Here is a 24,597-nt window from a genome sequence, read left to right as displayed (position 1 = left end):
CAAAGTGATGAAAGAAACAAATAAACAAGACTCTTCCAAGAAGATTCACAAGTTAAAGTCTTGGGCCAATGTATTCTAGGCAATAAAAGATACTTTAGATTCAGGGAAAACACTTCCAAGTTTTAATTATCATTGTGACAAGCCAAAGACAAGTGAGTTCCCAGATTATCAGACATGCTTATATTTAAATGTAAACTCTTAAATCCATTCATGAGCTAACTGTAAACATGTGAAGTAGCTGCTGTTTGGAATTATCTGTGCAACTGAGAGCTCAGGTGATCAAGAGTTGACTAAACACACTCTTTTGTTCCCTCCATTTGTTCAAATGAACTGAATAATCAATAGCAGCTTAGACTACTTGGAAAGAGCTACTAAGTAAGAGTTTCCTCTGGCAACCCAAGAAATATAAGGCAGAGATCATCAGCAAGAGTGAGGTGATATAATTATTACTATCATTCATTTCATTATCATTATAAAATAAAAAGCATGGGAGAAATTATACCAGGTTAGTAACTCTACCAAGATAAAAATATACAGTAAGGAATTATTCAGTATTAGGCTACTCATTTTAACCTTCTTTCTATTCAAGTTAGTAAAGTAATACAAGTCTATCATAAAAATGGCCTTACTTAGCCTAAAAGCTAATTGTCCAAAATGGATATATAAAATTATTAGGTATTTAGTTTGTATAAGGTGAGTAGACATGAATGATAACATTGTTTCAGCTAATCTATACATGAAAATAAGTTAGATATAATAAAAATTTAAACAACTAAAAACGTACTAGAAAGTGCTGTCACATACGTTAGGTTTTTTGAACCTTAAAACCACCTAGTAAGACAGCTATCATTACCGTCCATCACCAATTTACAAATGAAGAAAAAGAGAGGACACAAGATTTACTTAAAATCACACAGCCAGATCTTAAACCCTAACTTCAAACCTATTTACTTTCTACTTCAAAACAGCCAGTTCTTCTAGACTGATATTCTGAGAATACATTTTATCTTGAAGTTTCACAGCTCTAGTTAGCATTAAAGTAACATTGTGCTTATTTTCCCTAGCCTGAAGTCCCAGGTTGACCCCATACACTGGAAAACAGGAAAACTGGAAGAAGGGAGAGGGTGTGTGGGGGGAGGGGGGGCAGGTAGGTGTATATGTATATGGCTCCAAATGTATTTCCCAATTTGAACTTAAGCAAACACTTGTTACAGAGCTTACTGCCTATCTGAGCTTTTTAAGGGGAAAAAGAGAGCATTGTGGAAGAAAGAAAACATATCTCACATTTTTCCTAATCAAACCAGTTTGTTTGTTCCCCATATTTTCCATTGCTGGTTTTACCATCATTAATCTACAGCTGAAGGTGATTTGTCAAAAATTCATCTTATCTATTAAATAACTTGAAATGCCTTTTTAAAAGTATACTTATTTAAACAACCACAACTCAGAAAATCAATGCTGTAAAGAATCGAAGAAGTCATTCAACTCCCAAGTTGTACAAATCAGGAAGCTGAAAGCCAGAAGGGGAAAGTGATATGCCTGATGTCAAAAAGGTAATTCAAGTTAAGACTAGAATGTAGGGCACCTGGGTGGCTCAGATGGTTAAGCGTCTGCCTTCAGCTCAGGTCATGATCCCAGAGTCCTGGATCGAGTCCCGCATCGGGCTCCCTGCTCCTTGGGAGCCTGCTTCTCCCTCTGCCTCTCTCTCTCTGTCTCTCATGAATAAATAAATAAAATCTTTAAAAAAAAAAAAAAAGACTAGAATGTAGAAGTCCTGATCCTCAGCTCAGAACTCCTTCCACTGTAACACGCCACCTCTTAAAAAATCAAGTGAAATATTCCACTTTAAATTGTTTTTGGAAGATAGTTGATTTCAGTAATCATTTTCCTTAATCCATTTAAAAAGCAATATTCTTATTTAAATGCATTTTCACTTCCTCAAGTCTATCAGGTAATCTAACAATGAAATGCTAGTCAATGACAGAGGCAATCAATAAGTAAATATCTTAAGAAGCACGACTTGTTCAAAGATACCAAGACTTTCACTCTGGAACCTCAGCATGCAAGTTTTCATATGTGTTGGTTTAAAGATATTAATCAGAGTTCAACTGATACTTTTTCAGAAATAGCAAATCAGGATGTTTCATAGGTAAAAGTTACATATGGACTTGGAAAGATTTCAGTGCCCAACACTGATCAATTTTAACAACTGCAATATTATGGGCCACAAATCTTTGTATTTCATTGGCCCATGTATTTGAAAATCTGAGCACCTGCGGGGTTCTCCAGATCCTAATTTCCTTTAAATAAGAGCAAGAACTATATAAAGAACTCTAGTCTTAAGTTCCTCAGGAGACAAGGCATCATAACAAAAAAAGTGATTTCATTTTTTTCATTTCTAACAAGATTTTCTTTATTTGAAATTACATTCTCAAGGATAAAATTCTATGTGATGGGTATTGGGGAGGGCACATTCTGCATGGAGCACTGGGTGTTATGCACAAACAATGAATCATGGAACACTATATCTAAAACTAATGATGTAATGTATGGTGATTAACATAACAATAAAAATTTTAAAAAAGATTATTATGTTAAAAGATACTCACTGAAACAATACTGGTTATAGTGAAAAACTGAAAACAAATGGAAAGTCCAATTATAGTGAAACAACAAAGTGAACAGGTCTATCTATATTCAGGTGCTGATTACACAGAGGCAAATTGGATTTTTAACTAATATTAGGAAAAGCCTTTTAAAAGTGAAAAAATGCCATGTGATAATGTTAAGTGAAATAAAAGCAGCATAACACTGTGAAAAAATAAGCAGAACAAAAGATCTGAAGGGGCAATCTAAATGAATCTGTTTTTAACTGGCAAATTTAGCATGTTTTCCTCTAGTATGATCACATATTACACATATCCTTTGAACAACACGGGTTAGGGGCACCAACCCCCTGGGCAGCTGAAAATCCGCACATACCTTTTTCATTTAGTTTTTATTTAAATTCCAGCTAGTTAACATACAGTGTAATATTTGTTTCAGGTGTACAATATAGTGATCCAACACTTAGGTACAATACCCATGCTCATCACAAGAAGCGCACTCCTTAATCCCCATCACCTATTTCACCCATCCCCCCCACCCAGCTCACTTCTGGTAACTATCAGTTTGTTCTCTATGTAGTTAAGAGTCTGTTTAAACAACCACAACTCAGAAAATCAATGCTGTAAAGAATCGATCTTGGTTTGTCTCTCTCTCTTTTTCAAAAAAGTGGCATTTTGGGAGTGTAGGATAACAGAAATGCAGATAGTTATAAAGATTAACAGATAAAACTCTCAAGCTGAGGTCAGATAAATCACATAAGCATATATTTAGTAAGAGTTCATTGTTTGCTAGTATATAGAGAATGACAGAAATAGAAAATAATAAAATTTAAAATAGTGTGACACTCATCTTGTAATTTGCACGGTGTGTAATAAGAGCTAATAGAATATATAAAAATATTTGATTATGAAGTGGTATAATGGAAAGTGACTGGAATATAAATCTGAATATCTGGGTTCTAGTTTTAGTTTTGCCACTTTGTGAGAGTAGTTTTCTGGGCTTCTATTTCCCCACCTGTAAATGAGGGTGTTGGATTAGATAATCTACAAGGACACTTTTAGTTATAGGTTATAATCTAGAAATATTCCATGAGTATAGACTCTCTCTGCAATTTTAATGTTTTATGAAAATCATTCAATCTTGCCTGTATCTGTAAAGATCATTAATCTCTTGGTAACATGAGAAAAAATCATTTATGTGACCAAGAACTATAAATGGAAACATATTGTATACATATACATATGAAACAAGATTCAAAATGAAGTACACATTGCTAAGAGAGTCACTCAAAATAGAGTCAAAAGTCAAAAGGAAGTAGGACTTATGCATATCTCCTGTTTCAACTGTCAGAACACCATGAACTTTTGACTTTTGTCAATTGCAATCTGTTGTTTGCAACTCCACGACCTCCTTGAACACATCCTTCTAACTTAAACTGAAATAGAAATAATGTAATGCCTATTATCTAAATAGCCAACTGTGTATTAGATAGTCAGTTTAAACTCTGCCAGCATCAATCATAATTCTTTCAAAACAAGTTATATAACCTCATGGTTTTTGCTTTTATAAACCTGCATTCTTCCCTCCTAACTCCAAGAACCCTTTCAATTTTGGTGGATTCTGTGTCTCAAGATTATAATCCCTAAGGCCCCAAATAAACTCTATAGTTGCTTTACAGCCTCTTCTTGATCTACAACATATATATATACTCATTAGATTAACATTATATATTGATATACAATGCAGTATTAACTTTTCAGATGAGATTTTTTTTAGTTAATTTTGAGAGTAACTTCACCGAATTTGAAAACCACCTTCTTCTAAATGTGACATAATAATTAATGTTAGTTTGGCCAGCAAACTCACTAATTCACAAAATATATTTTTGTCTCTTTATGTTTACAAAAGAAAAAACTGGAATAAAAACAGAATACATTAAGTTGAATTTACATCATTCTGTAAATGAGGAAATATAACTTAATTTTCGACTTATCACAGTTTCACATGTAAGTTCACAGGTTTTGTTTATATATTTTAGGAATAATCAGATTTAGGAAGCAGTATGGTGACATGTTTAAGAGCATGGGCTCTGGAGCCAGATTGCCTAGTTTTAAATCTCAACTCCACTACTTTCTAGTGCTGTAACTTTGATCTTATTGATCTATTTTATAAAATTGGAATAATAACAGGGTATTGTATAGATCAAGTGAGTTAACACAAGTTAATAGACGTGAGGCACTTAGAACAGTGCTTTCACATAGTAAACATTCAATAAATATTTGCCAATATAGTCATATAATATCAATATTAAAAATCCATTTTAGAATATCCTGGGGCAGCTGGGTGGCACAGTCGATTGGGTTTCCAACTCTTGGTTTTGGTTCAGGTCGTGATCTCAGGGTCGTGGGATGGCTCCATGCTCAGCATGGAGTCTGCTTCAGATTCTTTCTCCCTCTCTCTCTCCCTCTCCCTTTGCCCCTCCTGCTCGTGCTCTTCCTCTCTAAAATAAATAAATAAATCTTTTAAAAAGTTTAGAATCTATCCTAACAGTGAATAAAAGTTACATGATACAGAATTATGATATATTTTATTCCAAATGTTTAATAAAGTTCTAAAATCAAACATTTTCATTGACTACAAAATACCACTTTATTCCAACAGCCACAAGGATGAAGATGGAAGTTGGAAATCCAGGTATGGTCCTATCACTCACCTAGTCAAACTCTTCAATGGTTCTCCACTTATAAAGTCCAGACTTATTTAAATGGCTTACATACCCCTTCATGATCTTGTACTTACTTGCCCATATAACCTCATTTCTCATTTTTCCTGTCCAACTTTAACACCTGCCCACCCTAACCACAAATGCACGTACACATGCACACATTATTTTCACTAAAAACATGAAATTCTGCAGAAAAGTAATTTCACTCTCACATTTCCAGGTCTTACTCATGCTATTCATATTGCCTGAAACATTCTTCCACCCATTTTTTCTACTATAGTGTTACTTTAAAAGTGAGAGCTGGGAACAAGCCAATGCTTATCAATAGAGGAATGGATAAATTATTCTCTGTTGATCTGGCTATATTTTGCGGACAGCTCTTAAAGTAATGTTTACTGAGCATCTTCTATGCACTGTTCTAAATTCTGGAGATTAGTGAGCAAAACAGACAAAAATTATATCCCCCAAAATGAGATAAATCTATATTAAGGGAAAAAAAAGCAAGTTGCATAACATATTTTTATTTTAAAAATTCCATTATTAAAATAAGCTAGCAGGATAGAGCAAAGAGAATTTAATGTTATAATTTTATATACTTCTATATTCTATTGTACAATAATGTACAGTGATAAGTGATACTATACAATTCTTGGAATTATTAAGAGATATTTTGTATCTCAATATTTACAGTAACCATACACCCATGGAGGGGGGTGTGTGTGAAAGGCCCCATTCTCCAGGCATCTTGGCTGCAGTACAACAAGATTGTCTAAAGCCACAGGGAAAATGGTGGAAAATTTACCATTGCCATTGCCAAAAAGAACAATTTATGGCTTTGTTCTTTTCTTAAGCTCCCAATTTGGCTACATACTATATCTCATGGGGGCTTTTATTCCTGAATCTTGACTAAATTCCATAGGCTAAATCTATTGGCCTCAAAAATATTGGGCAGTTGCATGGCCTGTCTACCTCTTCATTACTACAGTAATTGGTTATGTACTATCATTTGAAATAAACAGGATGAATACATCTCCACTCATCTCCATTCATACAATCACAGATAACTATGCTAATAATCAACAGCAGAAGAAATACCAATAAGAGGCCATCCCAACATTAAGAGATATTCTCATTAGTGAAGTAAACCAAATGTTCTTTCTTGCAGTCAAAGAACTTTACACCAAAAATTGAATTCTATGTAGACTAACACCAACTATTTATTATGTTTTTGACATAACAATTTTGACCATAGTTATTTTGACTATCTCTCTTATTAATACCTAACATTGAAAGGTAAAAAAATTAAGTTGAACTTCTCTTATGTTGAGTTCCACTAATATCATTAAGTGTTCTAAAATATTAGTTATTAATGGACAGACTAAATAAAATCACACATTAAAAAAGAATAAAATATCTCTCACTCAAGGGCACATAATTGTTTATAAGTTATTTCTTCCCAACATAAAGAAAAAAATTTCTACTAAAGGTCACTTAAGGAAAGTTAAGGGAATAGAATTTGAGGTGAGAAGATATTTAAAGCAATTAGTTTCCTTCTAAATTAATGTTTTAAATAATTGTGTGTATCTGAATAATAATTAAAGATTTAAAAAATAAACATTTAACTTTCTTGGAAGAGAATGTTTATTCCCCTCACTACCATTATATTTAGATCTATCACTTGACTCATACTTTTCAAAATGCATTTTGGCCACCATCGGGGTCCACTTTTATATGAATGCTATATTTGTAAAAATATATTTAGAATATTACTGATCTTTTTGTCTTTTCACTGCATTGACATATACTCTAAAGGTGCAAAACTAATGATAAGTAAAATTACTGGTGCCTTATCATAAATCAAGCCAGTGACACTGAATTGTACTAGTTAGCGGTCACTGAAGTCTTTGTAACCACACACATGTACTTTTTATTTTTTTTTCTTCCAAGATTGTATTTAAATTTAAGTTAGTTAACATATAATGTAGTATTGGTTTCAGGAGTAGAATTAGGAATTCATCACTTAATTATAACACCTAGTGCTCATCACAATAAGTGCACATGTATTTTTTTTAAATGTCAGTTTCACCTAAAAATTCTTGATAAAACAGTAAAAAAAATATTGATCTTATTAAATCTCAACTTAGAGTACACTTTATAATATGTGTAACCAAATTCTAAGTATATATAAAGTATTTCTGCTACATACCAAAGTAACAATAGTTTTCTTGACGAAAAGGATTTGTGTGATTCTTCAAGACCCAAACTAATGGCTTTTTCCATAGAACACCATTTTTACTTGACAGAATGAATGATAGGCACAGAATGGTATTCAAAATAGGGTTTTTTTTTTAATTCAAGTATAGTTAAAATAAGTGTTATATTAGTTTTAGGTGTACAATATAATAATTCAACAATTCTACACATTAAGCAGTGCTCATCATACTAAGTGTATTCTTAATCCCCTTCACATATTTCACCAATCCCCTCTCCCTCTGGCAACCACCAGTTTGTTCTCTATAGTTAAGAGTCTGGCTTTTTGGTCTCCTTTTTTCTTTGTTCGTATTTTTTTGTTGTTTCTTAAATTCCACCTATAACTGAAATCATATGGTTATTTGCCTTTCTCTGACTGACTTTATTTCACTTAGCATTATACCTTCTAGATCCATCCATGTTGTTGCAAATGGCAAGATGCAAGATTTCATTCTTTTTTGTGGTGGCTGGGTAATATTCCATTGTATATACTACATCTTCTTAATCCATTCATGTATGATTAGACACTTGGGTTGCTTCCATATCTTGGATTTTTAAAAGACATTTTTTCAAAAATGGTATGAAGTGAGTCTTTTCACTTCAAGGAAAACAACTGATTGTATTTGTTTTCAATAATAAAATTGTTTTCAAATTTACAAATGTGATATTAATGGATGTGATTATTTTATATTGTATCATGAAATATGTCAACATTTGGAAGCTTTGTATAATTCAGTGATCCAACATTTTCCAAATGACCATGTCATAAAGTCATACATTGCTAAAAGATCCATTCAAAGTACAAGTTAGACCAATGGTAATAAAATATAAAGAGCTCATTATGTTTCGGATTCCAAATCAAAATTAACCTGAATTTTACTCTTTAAATGGGTGAATTTTATGATATATGAATTATATCTCAATAAAGACATTGCTAAGCAAACAGCAAGCAAAGGTGAAAATGCCTAGCAAAATGCATGACACACACCAGAAGTTCAATAAATACTTTCTTTGTCTTGGTAATAACTGTTATGTCTTTCAAAATCCACTCACAAACCTAAGATACATCACAAAGGTTTGAGTAGATTCAGTTAGACTATGGGAAATATTTATATATCAATGGTCAACAAACAGTATAATGTATTCACAAAAGAAATTCCTATTCTCATGGCACCTGAATGGCTCGGTCAGTTAAGCATCCAACTCTTGATTTTGGTTCAGGTCATGATCTCAGGGTCATGGGATTGAGCCCTGTGTCAGACTTCACACTGGGCGTGGAGCCTGCCTGGGATTCTCCCTCTCCCTCTTCCCCTCCCCCCCCATTCATGCTGTCTCTCTAGAAAATTCCTATTTTCTTGTCTAGTTATTATTATTGACATTACAGAAACTATCCCTTTTTAAAAGTTTCTGTGAAATATGAATGAAAAAACAGGATTGACCTTCTAAGATTCCTTGCAGTTATTTAATATGAACTGAAATCTAATATCTGATTTAAATTTTGGAGTCTTAATTGAGGCTTCCTAGTATGAAGTATGTTTCAGGAAAAAAAGCAGAAAATCTTGTATGTGAGGTATTAGAAAATCGCTTAGCAGATATTTACTGACAACTTCCCTCAGTTAAACTGCTATTTATGAAAAAAAAAATTAAGTAATCTCTATCTCATAATTCCTCTTTCTACTAAAGAATAAAATTATTATATTGTACAATAACGTTTTTGGTATTGCAAATTTGTTGAATATAAAGGTTACCTTGAAAAAATATCCAATAATGTCAAGAATAATCATACTAGGAAGCAAAACACAGTCTAGAACTACTCTCCTTTACAATGAAAACAAAACTATCTATGCTCTTGTCTACTTGAGTCTTATATTTGTGATGTTCAGATAAAAGGAAATTTTTGTATCTGAGTTTCAAATTTTAGATCTGCCTATTGGCATAAGGGAGCAGACAGATCTTGTGGTCTTGAGGCATAAACTAACTAGAACTTCCATTCAGAAGCAGAAGCATACTGGTGAAGCCAGGGTGAGGAGACAGAAGAATAAAAGCAATTTCTCAGTCTTCTCTGACACTCACAGGCTTCTTGTACATCTCTCTAATTCACTACATTCATTCAATCATTCATTGAGTAAATATTTGTTATATACCTTGGGTCAAGCAGTGAACCCACACATACCCTGTTTTCATGCAACTTACCTTCGAGTGGGGAAACTCAGATAACAAAAGAAATGAAAAAATAAAAATATATTAAGATGCAGCAAATGTTATAGGAAAAAAAAAAAAGCTAAGTAGGTAGAAGAGGTTCCAACGTTAAATAGGATGGAACCAATAGATCTCTCTGAGAATGACAATTAAGCAAGAACTTAGAAATGTTCTGAGAAAGAGCTGGAAAAATGATTCAAGAGAGTATTGAGGAGCAGAGTATTCCAGGAAGAATAAACAACAAATGCAAAGGTCCTGAGGTGTGTGACTATTTGAGGAACACTAGTAGGTAAACATACCATGAGCAAAAAAGAGCAAAGGGAAGAGGTGATATTTTGATATAGTAAATATATATTTGGTCTTCATGCCCATTTCCTGGCATAGAGCTTCAAAAATCTTTGTAATTTCCTGAGTGGTAAGAGTGAGAGGAGTGTCTATTACTCATAATAAGCCCCTCTCAACTATACCTGAGTTTGTTTCTGAGGTGATTCTTAATACGCCCCTAGATAACTCCAGGAAATGGGCTGGTTGCCAGAAGAACCAACTATGTGATTAGAGAGTTGGAACTTTCAGCCCTACCCCTGATCTCTGGGGAGGGGAGAGAGGCTGGAGACTGAGTTAATCACCAATGGCCAATGACTTAATCAATCATACCAATGTAATGGAGTCCCATAAAAATCCTGAATGAAGAGGTCCAGAGAACTTTACCACAGAGAACTTGGTGAATGCATCCTTATCCCAGGAGGATGGAGCATCCCATACCCCATAGGAAAAGATTACACTCAGGACCTTCCAGACCTTGCCCCATATACCTCTTCATCTTGCTATTCATTTGTATCCTTTATAACAAAAAATTAATAGTAGAGGGTTTCCCTGAGTTATGTGAGCCATTATAGCAAATAATCAAACTGAGGAGAGGGTTTGGGGAACTCCTGATTTGTAAACAACTTAGAAAGAAGTGTGGATAACCTGAGGAGACCCATGACTTGTAATTGGTGTCTGAAGTGGGGGGCAGTCATGTGGGATTAAGCTTTTGATCTGTTGTGGGGGCAGTCTGTGCTAACTCTGATTTGTTAATATGAGAATTGAGTTAAATTGCAGGACACCCAATCGGTGTCCACAGAGCACTGAAGAATTGTTTGGTGTGGAAAACTCACATTTTTTTGGTGTCTAGATATGTTTTGAGTAGAGAAACAGTTTTCCTTTAGGAGAGTAAGAGAAGATGAAGTTAGAGAAGAAGGAGAGGGCCGTATCTATCTTGTAGGGCCTTTGGGGCCATCGTAGGGGCTTTGGCCTTTATTCAAATTAATATGGCTCCATTAGAGGGTTTTCAGACAAAGGATAACTGATTTAACTGATATTTTAAAAGGATCCACCTCACTTCTCTGTGGAAAACAGATTGTATGGAGACAAGAGAGAAAGCAGGGAACGTCAGCTAAGAGGTTAGTACAATAATCCAGGCAGGAGAGATTGGTGGCCTGGACCAAATAATGGTAGTGGCACATTTAAACTGGGTAATTTGAGAAGAGTTGAATATTTACAAAAATATGGGGCAAGTTTTAAGGAAAACACCAAGGGATAGTGATACACCCAAGAGCTAGTTATAGAATGAAGCTGTTACCATACCAAGGCCTAAAGCATAAGGGGAAAGGATGGGTGCTGGAACCTAGAGAATGTAGTTGTATGGAGAGGGTCATGAAAGGGTCACAACCAACCTACAGCAATCTGGCAAGGAAAGAGCTGTGGAGAGGAAAAGGACACTAATCTTACTCTCCCCCAGCTCTCCTGAATGCCTCTCATTGGTTGAACCCAAATGGAAGTCAAAGAGGGAAGGAACTCACTCAGTAGGGTTCTCAATGCTCAGAGTAAGTTTAGAAGGCATAGAGAGAGGCAAATGGAAACTATGTCTTGTAGTGAGGAATCAAGGTGAACTTAAAGGTTTGTGACCTGAGCACCTAGGGCAGAGTTGTTATTTACTGAGATGGGAAAGAATTTAGGTATAGGAGATCTGAGAAAGAAATCAGGAATTCCGTTGTAGACATCTTAAATTTAAAGTGTTCAAGAAGAAATGTACAGTAGAAAATTGGATATATAAATTTGGAGCTCAAAAATGAGGTCTGGGCTGGAAACATAAATATTAACCCTGGTTGTCATGGATTTGAGATACCAAAGAAAATGTGACACTGATCTATAAATACAAATGATTCTCTTTCTTTGAGAGAGAATTCTTTTATTTATTTTGAAGGGGGAAAAAAACCTTAAATAATATTATAATCAATTCCCTTTTTAGCATCCTCTAAAGCATGAGCTAAAAAAGTTTATAATTATCTGTGTTATAATTATCTGCATATGCCATTATAGACTGTGACCTCCTTAAGGGTAGAAACCATTTCTTAGTCATCTTTGTATTCCCAATACCTAGCATACAAAAGCCTCTCAAAAATGTTTGACACATGAGTGGAATTAGTGAAAATATAAATAAATGAAAATAGGGTTGGGAGTTGTAGGGTGTCCCGAAGGTGCTATCTAAAATGCCATATTAATGAGAAAAGTTTTATTTTTGTAAAAAAAATCTCTTCTGGCCGACTGTCTGAAGACTCAGATATCCTGATCCATCCTGTAACAGGAGGTCAAGGGGAGGCCAAGAGTCACACTTTAAACAAAGGAGGCTTAAGCAACTTTGAAAGCTTCTGTTGGTAAAGCAAAGAGCAAGCACTGTGGATAGTCTGAGTAAACAGGGTGGCTCTATACCAGATAATAACAAGTCACATTTATTTGTTTGTTTCCTGTGCCCTTGAGGCAGAACCTGCTTTTATTTTTTTCGTATTAATTGTACTAAATAGAGTGTTTATTCTTTCAATACCTGTTTTTACACTGTTATTATATACGGGCTTATTAAGAAAATATTTATGGTCATACCATATACTAGATATGTAATTTTGTGTCTTTTTCATGTAATATCATGTTTTTAAATTCATACTTGTTGATATATATAGTTCTTGTTTATTTTGACTGCTTCTTTATTTTGATTGCTCTTATAAACAATGCTAGAGTGAACATTCTTATACACATGCAAGAGTTTCTTTAGAATATATATATATATATGTAGAATATATATATATATATATGTTGGATTGCTAGTTCATAGAATATGTGCATCTTCAACTTTGCTAGATATAGTGAAACTCAGGGTAGATATATAAACTTACACTCCCACAAGTAGTTTATGAGAATCCTAGTTCCTCACATTTAATCTTTTCCGGTCTGATGGATATGAAATGGTATCTTATTATTGCTTTAATCTGCATTTCCCTATTATCCAGGCATCCTCTTCTGTGAATTGCCTATTTAATTTTGAGCCAGTGTGGAATCAACAAGCTTTGTCTACCCCATGTATTATGGTTCCATATCAGTGGCCAGGTCTGTTCAAGAACCTTCATGCCAAAGTCAAAAAGCAGTACCTCTGAACAAAGGGATTTGGATTTTCCTCTAGAAGCCACAAAATTGAGTGGGGGTGACTCTCAGGGGCATGGGTTTAAGATATTATAGAGAAAAGTTAGATACCAATATAAATGGAAATGGTTCTCTCTTTCTCTGAGAGTTTAATTTACTTTGACAAGGAAAAAAAACTTTATCTTACTCTATTTTTCTTAGCATGTCTAATGTCTCCCTCCTGTCTTTCCTTGTGTATTGTTTTTGTCTCTCTCTGACACATACTTAAACACACACAATCTGTATTAAATACAATGAAAAAAGCATACATAAAAATATGTGTATTAAATACAATGAAAAATAGCACTCAAAATGGGAAGCTGCCTTGTTGACAGTTTGATGAAAGAAATATAGAAGGATCAACTTTCTCATCAGCCATCAGTGGAGATGAGATAATTTGAAGTAACTCCCAAAAACCAATATGCTTCACCAAGCACACAGTATACATGCAAGAAAAATAGATTTTAATATAATATCAGCCGTTCTATACATAAGTTATGATCCATTCCAACAGGATTTTAATAGATGTTCCTCAGTGAAAAAATCTCTGTATTTATTGCAACAATATGCAAATCAGTAAAAAAAATATGAACACCAATTTCAAAACTAGCTTCATATAATACAATTCTTCCATCAAAATCCTGTTTTCAGAAGCCTCACTTAATTTGACATAATACCATTTTTTGGTCTTCTTTAAAGTACAGGTCATAGAAATGTCTTGTTACAGATACTTATAATTTCTACATTTTGCCAGTGTTAGAACTCTCCAAAAGCCTAGCCTTTATGACTACTATAATATAGAACAATGTTGTCAAATAGAGCTTTCTGTGATAATGGAAGTGTTCTGTATCTTTGCTGTCCAATGGTAGCCACTAGTCACATGTGGTAATAAGTATTTGCTATGTGGTTCATGTGACTGAGGAACTAAATTTTAATTTTATTTTAATTGATTTGAATTTGTTAAATAGCCAACATGTGACAAATCACTTCTATATGGGGCAGCACAGATTTACTGTAATCTAGAAAAATTTTCCTTTCATTTAGCTATAAATATCAGTCTCTATACTAAGCAGATAACTAGAACTGGACAATCTCTGCTCTATGATCAGAGGTCACAAGACTCAGCACCACTGGTGGTGACCTATTTCTTGCTCCCTATCAGTGCTGAATTACTGGGTACCCACTATGGAGGGCTTCTGTAACTTATGTCCTGATTCTCATTTTTAGCAGAGCTTACGTTTAACTCTTGTTATTTAACCTATGGGTGCTTGGATACCTGGATACTAGGTGCTTCGTGCTCCTAATTTGTGTCCCTGGGCATCTCTGCTTGCTCTCCCAGAGTGATTCAGCTACATCAACAACCATTATACCCCAGCTCCTGTGAAGCCAGTGTTGATTGACTACATGCTATTTCCTGCCAAAAGACTCAGTATTCATATCCTCATTCATGACTTTAGTCAGACCTAAGGTATCTGTCTAACCTATGAGATTTTTTAAGCACACTCCTAAGTCTGATTTCTCTCGGTCTCCTTCTCAAGAAATGAAAATTGTTTGGATTGGAAACTGTTTAAGATAATCTGATGACTTAATCCTCCAAATAACAGTGTCCTCTGTATACCCCCATATTCAAAACACTTGTTATTCCATTAGTACCAGTTATTTCATTTTCCTGAGGAGCAAAGAACAAAGCTTATTTCTAAAATATCTGCAGAGATATCAAAAAATTGTACTATGAATTGAAAGAACCTTGAGACAAATACTTAATAGATTCCACTGTGAGATATGGATTATAGGCATAATAGTAAATGGTCATTGTAAGTGGGAGATGACAATCTTCCTTTAACTATTTTCCCTAACTTTAATTATTAACCACAGTATAATTTATTATTAAAAGTCTATTCATGGTTCATAAATTTTTGCAGTAGACACACAAAAATACATGTCACTATGGTAGAAATGTAAGAATACTAGTAGTCTAGACAGCATCTAGAGTTTCTAAAGTTTATGTTCTACAATTATTCTCATGACATATCCAGGCACTCTTATCAACTGTCTAACAACCAGAGAGGATTCATTGTTGAATTGTAGATCCGACTGCCCTAAAAAGCCAGAATAATATTAAGTAATCCTTGACAGCAAATAAAAATCCAAAGTACACTAAAAGATAAGATTCCCCAAACCTGAAGAATTTAAATTAATAGAAAAGGGAAAATCTACAGTAGCTGAATTTGAAAAGAAAAACTATGGATATTAAAAAGTAAAAAAAAAAAAAAAATCCCACTAATCTCAAAAAAAGTAATTTCTGTTTTTGTTTTTTATCTGATTTTGTTTTTGTTTTTCTGTTTGTTTAACTCAAAGAGACCTGGGAGACTTGGAAAATGCATGAAGAAATGTGTCCCAATAACGACCAGAAGAGATATTAGCACATCTTGGTAGAAAGAGCATAAACTTGAAGCATTATACAGTCCTCCATTTAAATCCTGGATTGTCCATTATTATCTTAGTGTCTTGAGAAAAAATTTCCTGAGCCTCTGTTCCTTCCTTTGCAAAAGGAGGATAATGTTGCCGACCTCATGCCATTGGTTTGAGGATTAAGTAAGATAAAATAAACAAAAGCACTGTGCCACACAGTATTTGTGCAATAAATTGCTTTTGACAGCACTCTCCTCTCCTGCTTCTCTGTAGGTCTTTAAAAACGTATCTTTAAAAAAAAAAAAAAAAACTTAAAAAAAAAAGAATTTCTCATGTCTGACTGGTGGAAAATATGAAATATTATAAACTCCACAGAGTCTAACACAATGGTGGACAAATAATAAGCACTAAAAAAAGATTTGTGGATTGACTGAGATTCTATAAATGCATTCCTTCTTGAAAGCAGAGGGATGGATGAGATGAATTCTAAAGATCCCTTCCTGATTCTGAGATTAATGTTCTAGTAAGAAAGTTTCTGTCAGTGTCAACCACAATAAGAATAAGTTCATCATGAAGGCAAAAATGGAATTTTTTTTTCTGGTCCTACCTCTAGTTTTCTTTATGAAATATAATACAGAAAATCTCCTCAGGGTCCTTCCTGCAATCTTAAGTAAACTCTTCTTTCTAAATTGAAAAAATCCCAACTATTTTTCTCCAGTATTTCAATTTATCTCATTCATCACTTCTTAATCATTTGTTTCTTGGCCATTAATTCTGATTCCATCTCAGACAAGCCTTTGTAAATATTTAAAAGATGTTCCAGGTAGGGAGAGCACCATATCTGGTAGTGGTGATTCCCTCCTCTTCTTCCTGACACCAACACTGACTATTATGCAGACAGGAAGACCAGGGATAAGTAACAATTACTCCAGTAAAATGCTTTTCAGCATCCATTTGAGAGGACAGCCTTAAACTGTGATAGTCATGGCTGAGAAATACACAGTCAACTGTGGAGATTACAGAAGAACCATCATGCTTCAAGGCAAATGCCTATTGGCACTAAACTATGGCTGGGAAAATAAAAGAGCTCCTTTCAGTAACCAGTTAACAAGAAATCCAGGACTCTCAATGGATATGAAAGTTTGTGTTTAAGCAAAACCACAGAACAGTTGTGACCATTTCATTTTCTTTAGCTTTCTTAATAAACTTCCAGTTATACTCCCTTGATGTTACCAACTTAAACTTCAGGGTCTCAGTAGGTTTTCCCACATTCCAGCATGGAAAAACTTCTAGCCATATAGATCTATGTAAAGCACTCTTTGTATCCTTCACTGTCTCTTGAAATCTTGCAACCCAAGCACAACAGCTACATATTTAAACAGTAGAGGTAATCTTACTAACTTGAGTAAAAATATATTCTTGGGTCCAGATAAAACTAAAGTTTTTCATTAATAACTATATAACCTGGAAAATGCCACAGATGAATTTCAAAGTAGTAAAAACTTACCTGTTTATAATATGGTGTATGTGTGTGTGTATGTATATATATATGTATATATATATATATATATATATATTCTTTGAAATTAAAAAAGTTTAAACCTTCAGTTTAAGAGGATGATATGAGCCAATTTTAGAAATGTCTTACATTTGTAAAGATCTGTAGATGTCTTCTACAATCACTCTTCTATAAATAACCACGTTTCTAACAAATCTTAAAATCATACTGCTCTCAATAGAACACTGTTTTTTCTTCAATAATCTCTACTTCTGAGTCTATTTGAAAAGTTGGTCAAAGACAGGAGCCATGTGCACATGTATGGTTTTGATTCCATCTATATTCCTGTCCTAATTCTTGTGGCTTGGACCCATTCCAGGTGCTCTGCCTTACCCTGTGGTTTGTATTTGAGATCCCCTTTTCTGACTCATTGCATTTTCCTGATTGACAAACAGATTTAGGTATGAAAACAAACAGTTACCTGCCTGTAATTGGTTTCTAACAGCTGCACTATTGTAGCACTTCTTAACCATGGTGAAGGTGCCTCCTAGAGAAGCTTCCTGTTTAGTTCACAGGGTTGTGCGTGTGTGTGTGCACACATGGACGTGTGTGGGTGTGTAGGGTTCATGCACTTGGTTTTGTTTCCTTTTGTTCGTTTTTGGTTTTTTTAATTTGTTTGATTGTTTAATTTTTACCATTTGGGAGTTTTTATTGTTCCCCAAAATATTCAGTAATTTTGGTGTACATGATTTATACATTAATCTAAAATTTATATTTGTATTCTTTTAACCCTCCCCAAGTTAAATTTAAATAAGAATACAGTGGATTTGGGGGCACCTGGGTGGCTCAGCCGGTTAAGTGTCTGCCTTCGGCTCACGTCATGATCCCAGGGTCTTGGGATCCAGCTCCATATGGAGCTCCCTGCTCAGCCGGTGTCTGCTTCTCCCTTTCCCTCTCTGACTGCCGCTCCCCCTGCTTGTGCTCTCTCTCTCTCTGTGTCAATTAAATAAATAAATAAAAATCTTAAAAAAAGAATACAGTGGATTTTAACTTTTTAAATTAATGTGACTTTTAATTGAACTTAGAAAAGTCTTAAGAAGAGTCACTTCTTTTTCTTTTATTGGTCTAATATAAAGCATAATAGTATTTCATTGGTAGATTAAAATATTAGACTAGAAGTAATAAACTCTTATTATATTTTTAGTTGTTTGTCTCATAATGTCAACTGAATTATGTGAAATGTATCAAACTAGTTACAGTATAAGCTACTACTTACATACTACAAACAATTGCAACTCCCTCAACATATCAGAATAAGAGACTGGGACTTTGCATTTTAAAATTCCTGTGGAAATCAAATGTATTTTAAGTATCAGCTCTGATTATTTAATCAGACAACTTGCATTTTGCCCTGGCTAATTTTGAAGGCTGATAATATTTTACTCATAAAAATAATTGTGCACCTGTTGTGATGGAAGCCTAGTTAAACAAATGTTAATAGGAATGTAACTCTTAGCTTTAAGCATAAGAACACAGGTCTCTCATTACTATTACATGAAGAAACATATTTTAAAAAAAAAAAGAAACATATTTTTAAAGCCATGGGATAGATCTCATTTTAAATCTCATCTCTTCCTTAGCCCTAGAGAGAGTTTAAGAATATTATTAAAACATGTACAACAAATGGTTGCATATTAACTCGAAAGGGAACACCAGATGATGTCTACCAAACAAAATGGATATGGAGTTCCTCCTTCCCATTTAATACCTATGTTCTTCTGCCTTACTCTATTCCCTGGCCAAACCATTTTAATCATACTGAATCATTTCTAAGAAACGTGTGTACTTTTCCTACCAGCTGATGATCAAAGGAGAAAATAAAAAGTGGGCCTATAAGAGCTGCACCCCTCTTGCACTCTTCTTACTTTCAGACTCTTTCAGCATTAGAGATCTTTTTCAGTACCCAAATTCTCTGAGCTTTAAAAAATGCGAGGCAGTCATGGAAAAGACAGACCTTTGCTCTGTGGATTCTACCATTTTGTAAAGACTTTCAAAGAGCTACCAACTTATGTCTATTCGATCCATTTCCAGGTGAAATCAACTGTTAAGTACTGAAAAGAGGCTTGAGGAAAAAGAATTTGTCTTAAGTTAAACTAGCTAAATTTTGAGCTCAGTTATACATGTCTCTTATTGACTTCTGTAAGACTATAGCCTTGCAATTGGCCCAAATTCTTTAAGGTTATATTTAAAAGGTAATTTTATTCAAAATTACCTAAACTTTTGAACCCTATCTTTTATAATGCTGGTTCATTTTAATTTTATTTTGGTTAGTGCAATACAAGTTTACAAGCAGAGTTCAGAAAATGTGTGCATTTTTTAAATGACCTAAATTCTCTGTAGTTTTCTTTTTCAATAGTTTAATGCAGACATTTGGATTGAAGGGGAATCACAAATAAACGGAATAATTGCATCAAATTTCCTCAGTGCATTAAATATGCACTCAGTGGTAATTACCAACAGTAGCAACACATTTAAAAATGTAGAGAATAATGTACAATTTATGCCTATTTCAAGGGTCTTATTCATGAAAACACCATTTGGATGAAAATACACACATTTTATTAAGTGGTTAGCCTTAGATTTTTTTTTTTTTAAATTCAGACAAATGACTTAAATAGTAAGTGTGTGGGAGGTCTAGTAGTATGAGCCAGCTCTTAATGTGACATGTATATCCCATGAGAATTTGGTCAAGAGCTGACTCTACAGTAAAGAAATACCAGGGGTCTACCCCGGCACCTAGGATGCTAGGTACTGAGCATTCCTGGGCCTACAAACAACAACGAGATTAATTACTATCCCACGCATTTTTCTTCCAAGAATCAACTGTATATAAATATTGTCACAAATGTATATTTTTAAGCTTTTTACATTTATTCAAACAAAAAAAGACTAAATAGAAATAGAGCAAATTAATAATAGTGTATAAAAATTTTAAACAGTTTTATATTTTATGTTTACTAAAAATCTATGTATAACTTGTAATTATAAAATAATAAATGCATATGTATTGAAATATCATCTATCACAAATGTTACACTAAAAAAAAAAAAAAGGAATTCATAGCCATTATATGTCCAGGTCTAGAAATGATACATATGAAAATCTCATTTTTGCAGCAAGACCTCTAAGCTTTAGCTACTACTATAATAAAATGCCAGAACCAAAATTATATGGAAAATCTCTTAAAGTTTTGTAAGAGAATTTTACTTGTACTTAAGTAAGGTCATTTAATAATACTACACGGACTTGGGAGACATAAAATTGCTGTAATAAGATGGGAAGGAAACTGATTAGGCTGGTGTTCACCAGGCCTAGCTTACCTGAAAAATGTAAGCTAATTATCAATAAAGTGGTTATCATTTTTTGGTTAAGCCAACACTGGGGACATGAACTATACTGTAAATTTGACATGAATAACACTGATTTCTTGGAGTATTAGAACTTCCTCTCAATTTTATATATATCTAATCATTTCCTATGAAATAATTTGTGCTACAAGAGATTAATAAATGGTTCCAGGCCCCTATGGGTGGCACATAACTAAATACTCTTGTTCCTATTCCTACTGGTAAACTATTATTTACTAAAGACTTATTTTTTTAGTCATTTTACAATCACTGACAATAATCCTGACTTGCATGTATTTTTTTTCCCACTTTGCAGGTTAGAAAGCTGAGAGTAAAATAGGTTAAATAAATTGCTCAATTTATACCATGATTCAAACCCACATCTGATCAACTCTACACCCTGTGTTTATTATGCCACAATTCCTGTTTGTGGCATCAAAGGGAAGAAAGCAACTAACTTCTTTAAGCCAGTAACTTCATTCAGGGTGTTCATAGAATCTTTGAACTCTTAAATATAACTGATTTGCTTTGTAGTTATTACTGAAAAATTTATTTATTATTTTTTATTTTTCATTTTTTATCTATTTTAAGGTTCTAGCTCAGTGGTTCTCAACATGTGGTTTATGAACATGTTGGAGTTCCAGAGAACTCTCCAAGGTGTCCCTGAGGTCAATACTGTTTTCATAATAATACTAAGGCATTAGTTGCATGTTACAGTGCTGAGATGTGCACTGACAATGCAAATGAAATAGTGGGTTAAAACAGTTGGTCCCCCTGCATGAATCAAAGGCACCTAACTCTATTAGTAGTCAATGTATTCTTCACCACCACAAGCTTGTAGTAAAACAAAAAATTTAGTTTCAACTAAGAATTTCTTTGATGAAACAATGACATATCAGATAAAGGGCTAGTATCCAAAATCTATGAAGAACTGATCAAACTCAACACCCAAAGAACAACTAATCCAATCAAGAAATGGGCAGAAGACATGAACAGACATTTTTCCAAAGAAGACATCCAAATGGCCAACAGACACATGAAAAAGTGCTCAACATCACTTGGCATCAGGGAAATCCAAATCAAAACCTCAATGAGATACCACCTCACGCCAGTCAGAATGGCTAAAGTTAACAAGTCAGGAAACAACAGATGTTGGCGAGGATGCGGAGAAAGGGGAACCCTCCTACACTGTTGGTGGGAATGTAAGCTGGTGCAGCCACTCTGGAAAACAGTATGGAGGTTCCTCAAAAAGTTGAAAATAGAGCCACCCTATGACCCAGCAATTGCACTACTGGGTATTTACCCCAAAGATACAAATGTAGTGATCTGAAGGGGCACATGCACCCCAATGTTTAGAGCAGCAATGTCTACAATAGCCAAACTCTGGAAAGAGTCTAGATGTCCTTCAACAGATGAATGGATAAAGAAGATGTGGTGTATATATACACAATGGAATACTATGCAGCCATCAAAAAAGTGAAATCTTGCCATTTGCAATGATGTGGATGGAACTAGAGGGTATTATGCTAAGCGAAATAAGTCAATCAGAGAAAGATAAGTATCATATGATCTCACTGATATGAGGATTTTGAGAAACAAGACAGAGGATCATAGGGGAAGGGAGGGAAAAATGAAACAAGACAAAACCAGAGAGGGAGACAAACCGTAAGAGACTCTTAATCTCAGGAAACAAACTGAGGGTTGCTGGAGCGGAGTGGGGTGGGCGGGATGGGGTGGCTGGGTGATGAACAGTGGGGAGGGTATGTACTATGGTGAGTGCTGTGAATTGTGTAAGACTGATGAATCACAGACCTGTAACCCTGAAACAAATAATACATTATATGTTAATAAAAAAATTAAAAAGAATGTCTTTGATGAAACAATTAATTAAATTAAATAATGACTTTACAGTACACATATTTTTAAGTTCTTTTTTTTTTAGTTTATTTATGTATTTATGTATGTGATCTCTACACCAACATGGGGCTTGAACTCACAACCCCAAGGTCAAGAGTTGCATGCTTCTCCGAATGAGCCAGCCAGGTGCCCCATGAGTACACATATTTTTAATATTCTGTGTGATGAGGGGCACCTGGCTGGCTCAGTCAGTAGAGAATGTGACTCTTGATCTTGAGTTAGAAGACTCTTGATTGTAGAGTTTAAAAAAAGGTTAACATTCTGTGTGATGAAATGGGAAGCATCCCACTGCTTATTATACTTAAGTATACTAGTTGTCTCAAGGAAAATCACTTGTGCTATTATTGGAGTTGTGACCTGAAATTTTTCATAGCTTTTTGCACAGAACTCCAATTTTATTTAAAAGAACAAGACAAAATATCATTATTCATAGTTCAATATTTAGCAAGTGAGGATCCCACTTCTAAAAGTAACTGATAGTGTTAGCTAAAATAATATAATTTGAACTTTCTTTTTTTTTAAGATTTTATTTATTTATTTGTCAGAGAGAGAGAGCACAAACAGGGGGAGCGGCAGGCAGAGGGAGAGGAAGAAGCAGGCTCCCCGCTGAGCAGTGAGCCAGACATGGGGTTCGATCCCAGGACCCTGGGATCGTGACCTGAGCCGAAGGCAGTTGCTTAACGGACTGAGCCACCCAGGCATCCCTAATTTGAACTTTCAAGGGAAAATTAGATTTTTGGAAAACTTCTGTCTGCCATCATGAGTATGACAGTTTCCAAATACTTAAAATTTTTTTCTGATAAGATTGAGGATAATATTGATGAATGTGATTTTTTGATACTGTATGATGAAATATGCCACCATAAGGAAGAGTTACATGACTCAGTGAACAATATAATCTAAAAGACCAATGTATGCCATTACAAAATCATGCACAGAGCAAATGATTCATTCAAAGTTCAAATTGGACCAATGGATTTTAATGTAAAAGTATTGGAAATTTCATTGATATGGTTTCAGATCCTACATTGGACCTGACCTTTAAGAAACCACCACTTGGGAAATTTGATGTAGTATCAAAGAATATTCAAAACTATTTGAAAAGGCTGTAAGATACTTTTCCCTTTATCAACTACATATCAATATTAGCTTTTCTTCATATATTTCAATCAAAACATATCAAACAGATTGAATGTAAAAGCAGATATGAGAGAGTCCAGCTGTCTTCTATTCAACCACACATTAAAGAGATTTGCAAAAATGTAAAACAATGCCATTCTTCTCACTAAATTATTTTTACTTTAGGAAATATAGTTATTTTTCATAAAAATGAGTTTTTATGTTAACATGTAGCAGATTTAATTTTACAACCTTTTTTTAAAGATTTTTTTTTTTAATTTATTTGAGAGAGAGAGCAAGAGTGAAAGAGAAACAGTGAGTTGAGGGGAGGGGCAGAGGGAGAGGGAGAAACAGACTCCTTGTTGAGCAGGGAGCCCAATGTGGGGCTAGATCCCAGGACCCTGGGATCATGACCTGAGCCGAAGGCAGACACTTAACCGAAAGAGCCACACAGGCTCCCCTTAATTGTATAACTTTTAAATGAATTAAATATTTCTAATTTCTCAGGTTTAATTTCTAACACAATTAAGTATTAGTAGATATAAGTCACATGAACAAAAGAATTTTAGAATCTTCAATACACTTTAAGACTCCTGAGAGTCTTAAACAAGTTTGAGGACTGCAGTTCATCATTTTATCAGTATTTACTGTTTCAAGTACTTAACCGTGCCAAGTGTTGTTGCCTACCTATAGTATTTGTGGATTCCCTACTCTATGCTACTCTACGCTATGCCAAATACTACACATTTTCTCTCTAATCTTCTCAACATAATTTGAAGCTAAGTAAGTAGTATCATCCATATTCTCTTATACAAATAAGGAAACAAATCCTTTCATTTTCATTGAAGCCTGCAGGCTTTTTTTAAAAAATAGTCCTTTGTATTGAAAAAGCAAGGTATATACATGGTTTAAAAAAAACGAAAACAAAAACAAAACTACAGTACAAACTATACAGTACAAGCTTAAAAATC

The 24,597-nt window shown here is 34.2% G+C and overlaps 1 protein-coding gene and 1 pseudogene across 10 annotated transcripts in view; one reads left to right on the top strand and one right to left on the bottom strand.

The window, feature by feature from the left end:
• SOX6 (SRY-box transcription factor 6) overlaps positions 1-24,597 on the bottom strand; it is a 595,827-nt gene that overhangs the window by 213,840 nt on the left and 357,390 nt on the right. The window lies entirely within an intron of this gene.
• Positions 6,004-7,298, top strand: LOC116646328 (annotated as a pseudogene).

This window comes from Phoca vitulina, unplaced genomic scaffold, assembly GCF_004348235.1.
Source record: "Phoca vitulina isolate PV1807 unplaced genomic scaffold, GSC_HSeal_1.0 scaffold36, whole genome shotgun sequence".
Classification (NCBI taxonomy): Eukaryota; Metazoa; Chordata; class Mammalia; order Carnivora; family Phocidae; genus Phoca; species Phoca vitulina.
This window is presented reverse-complemented; position numbering and strand designations above follow the sequence as displayed.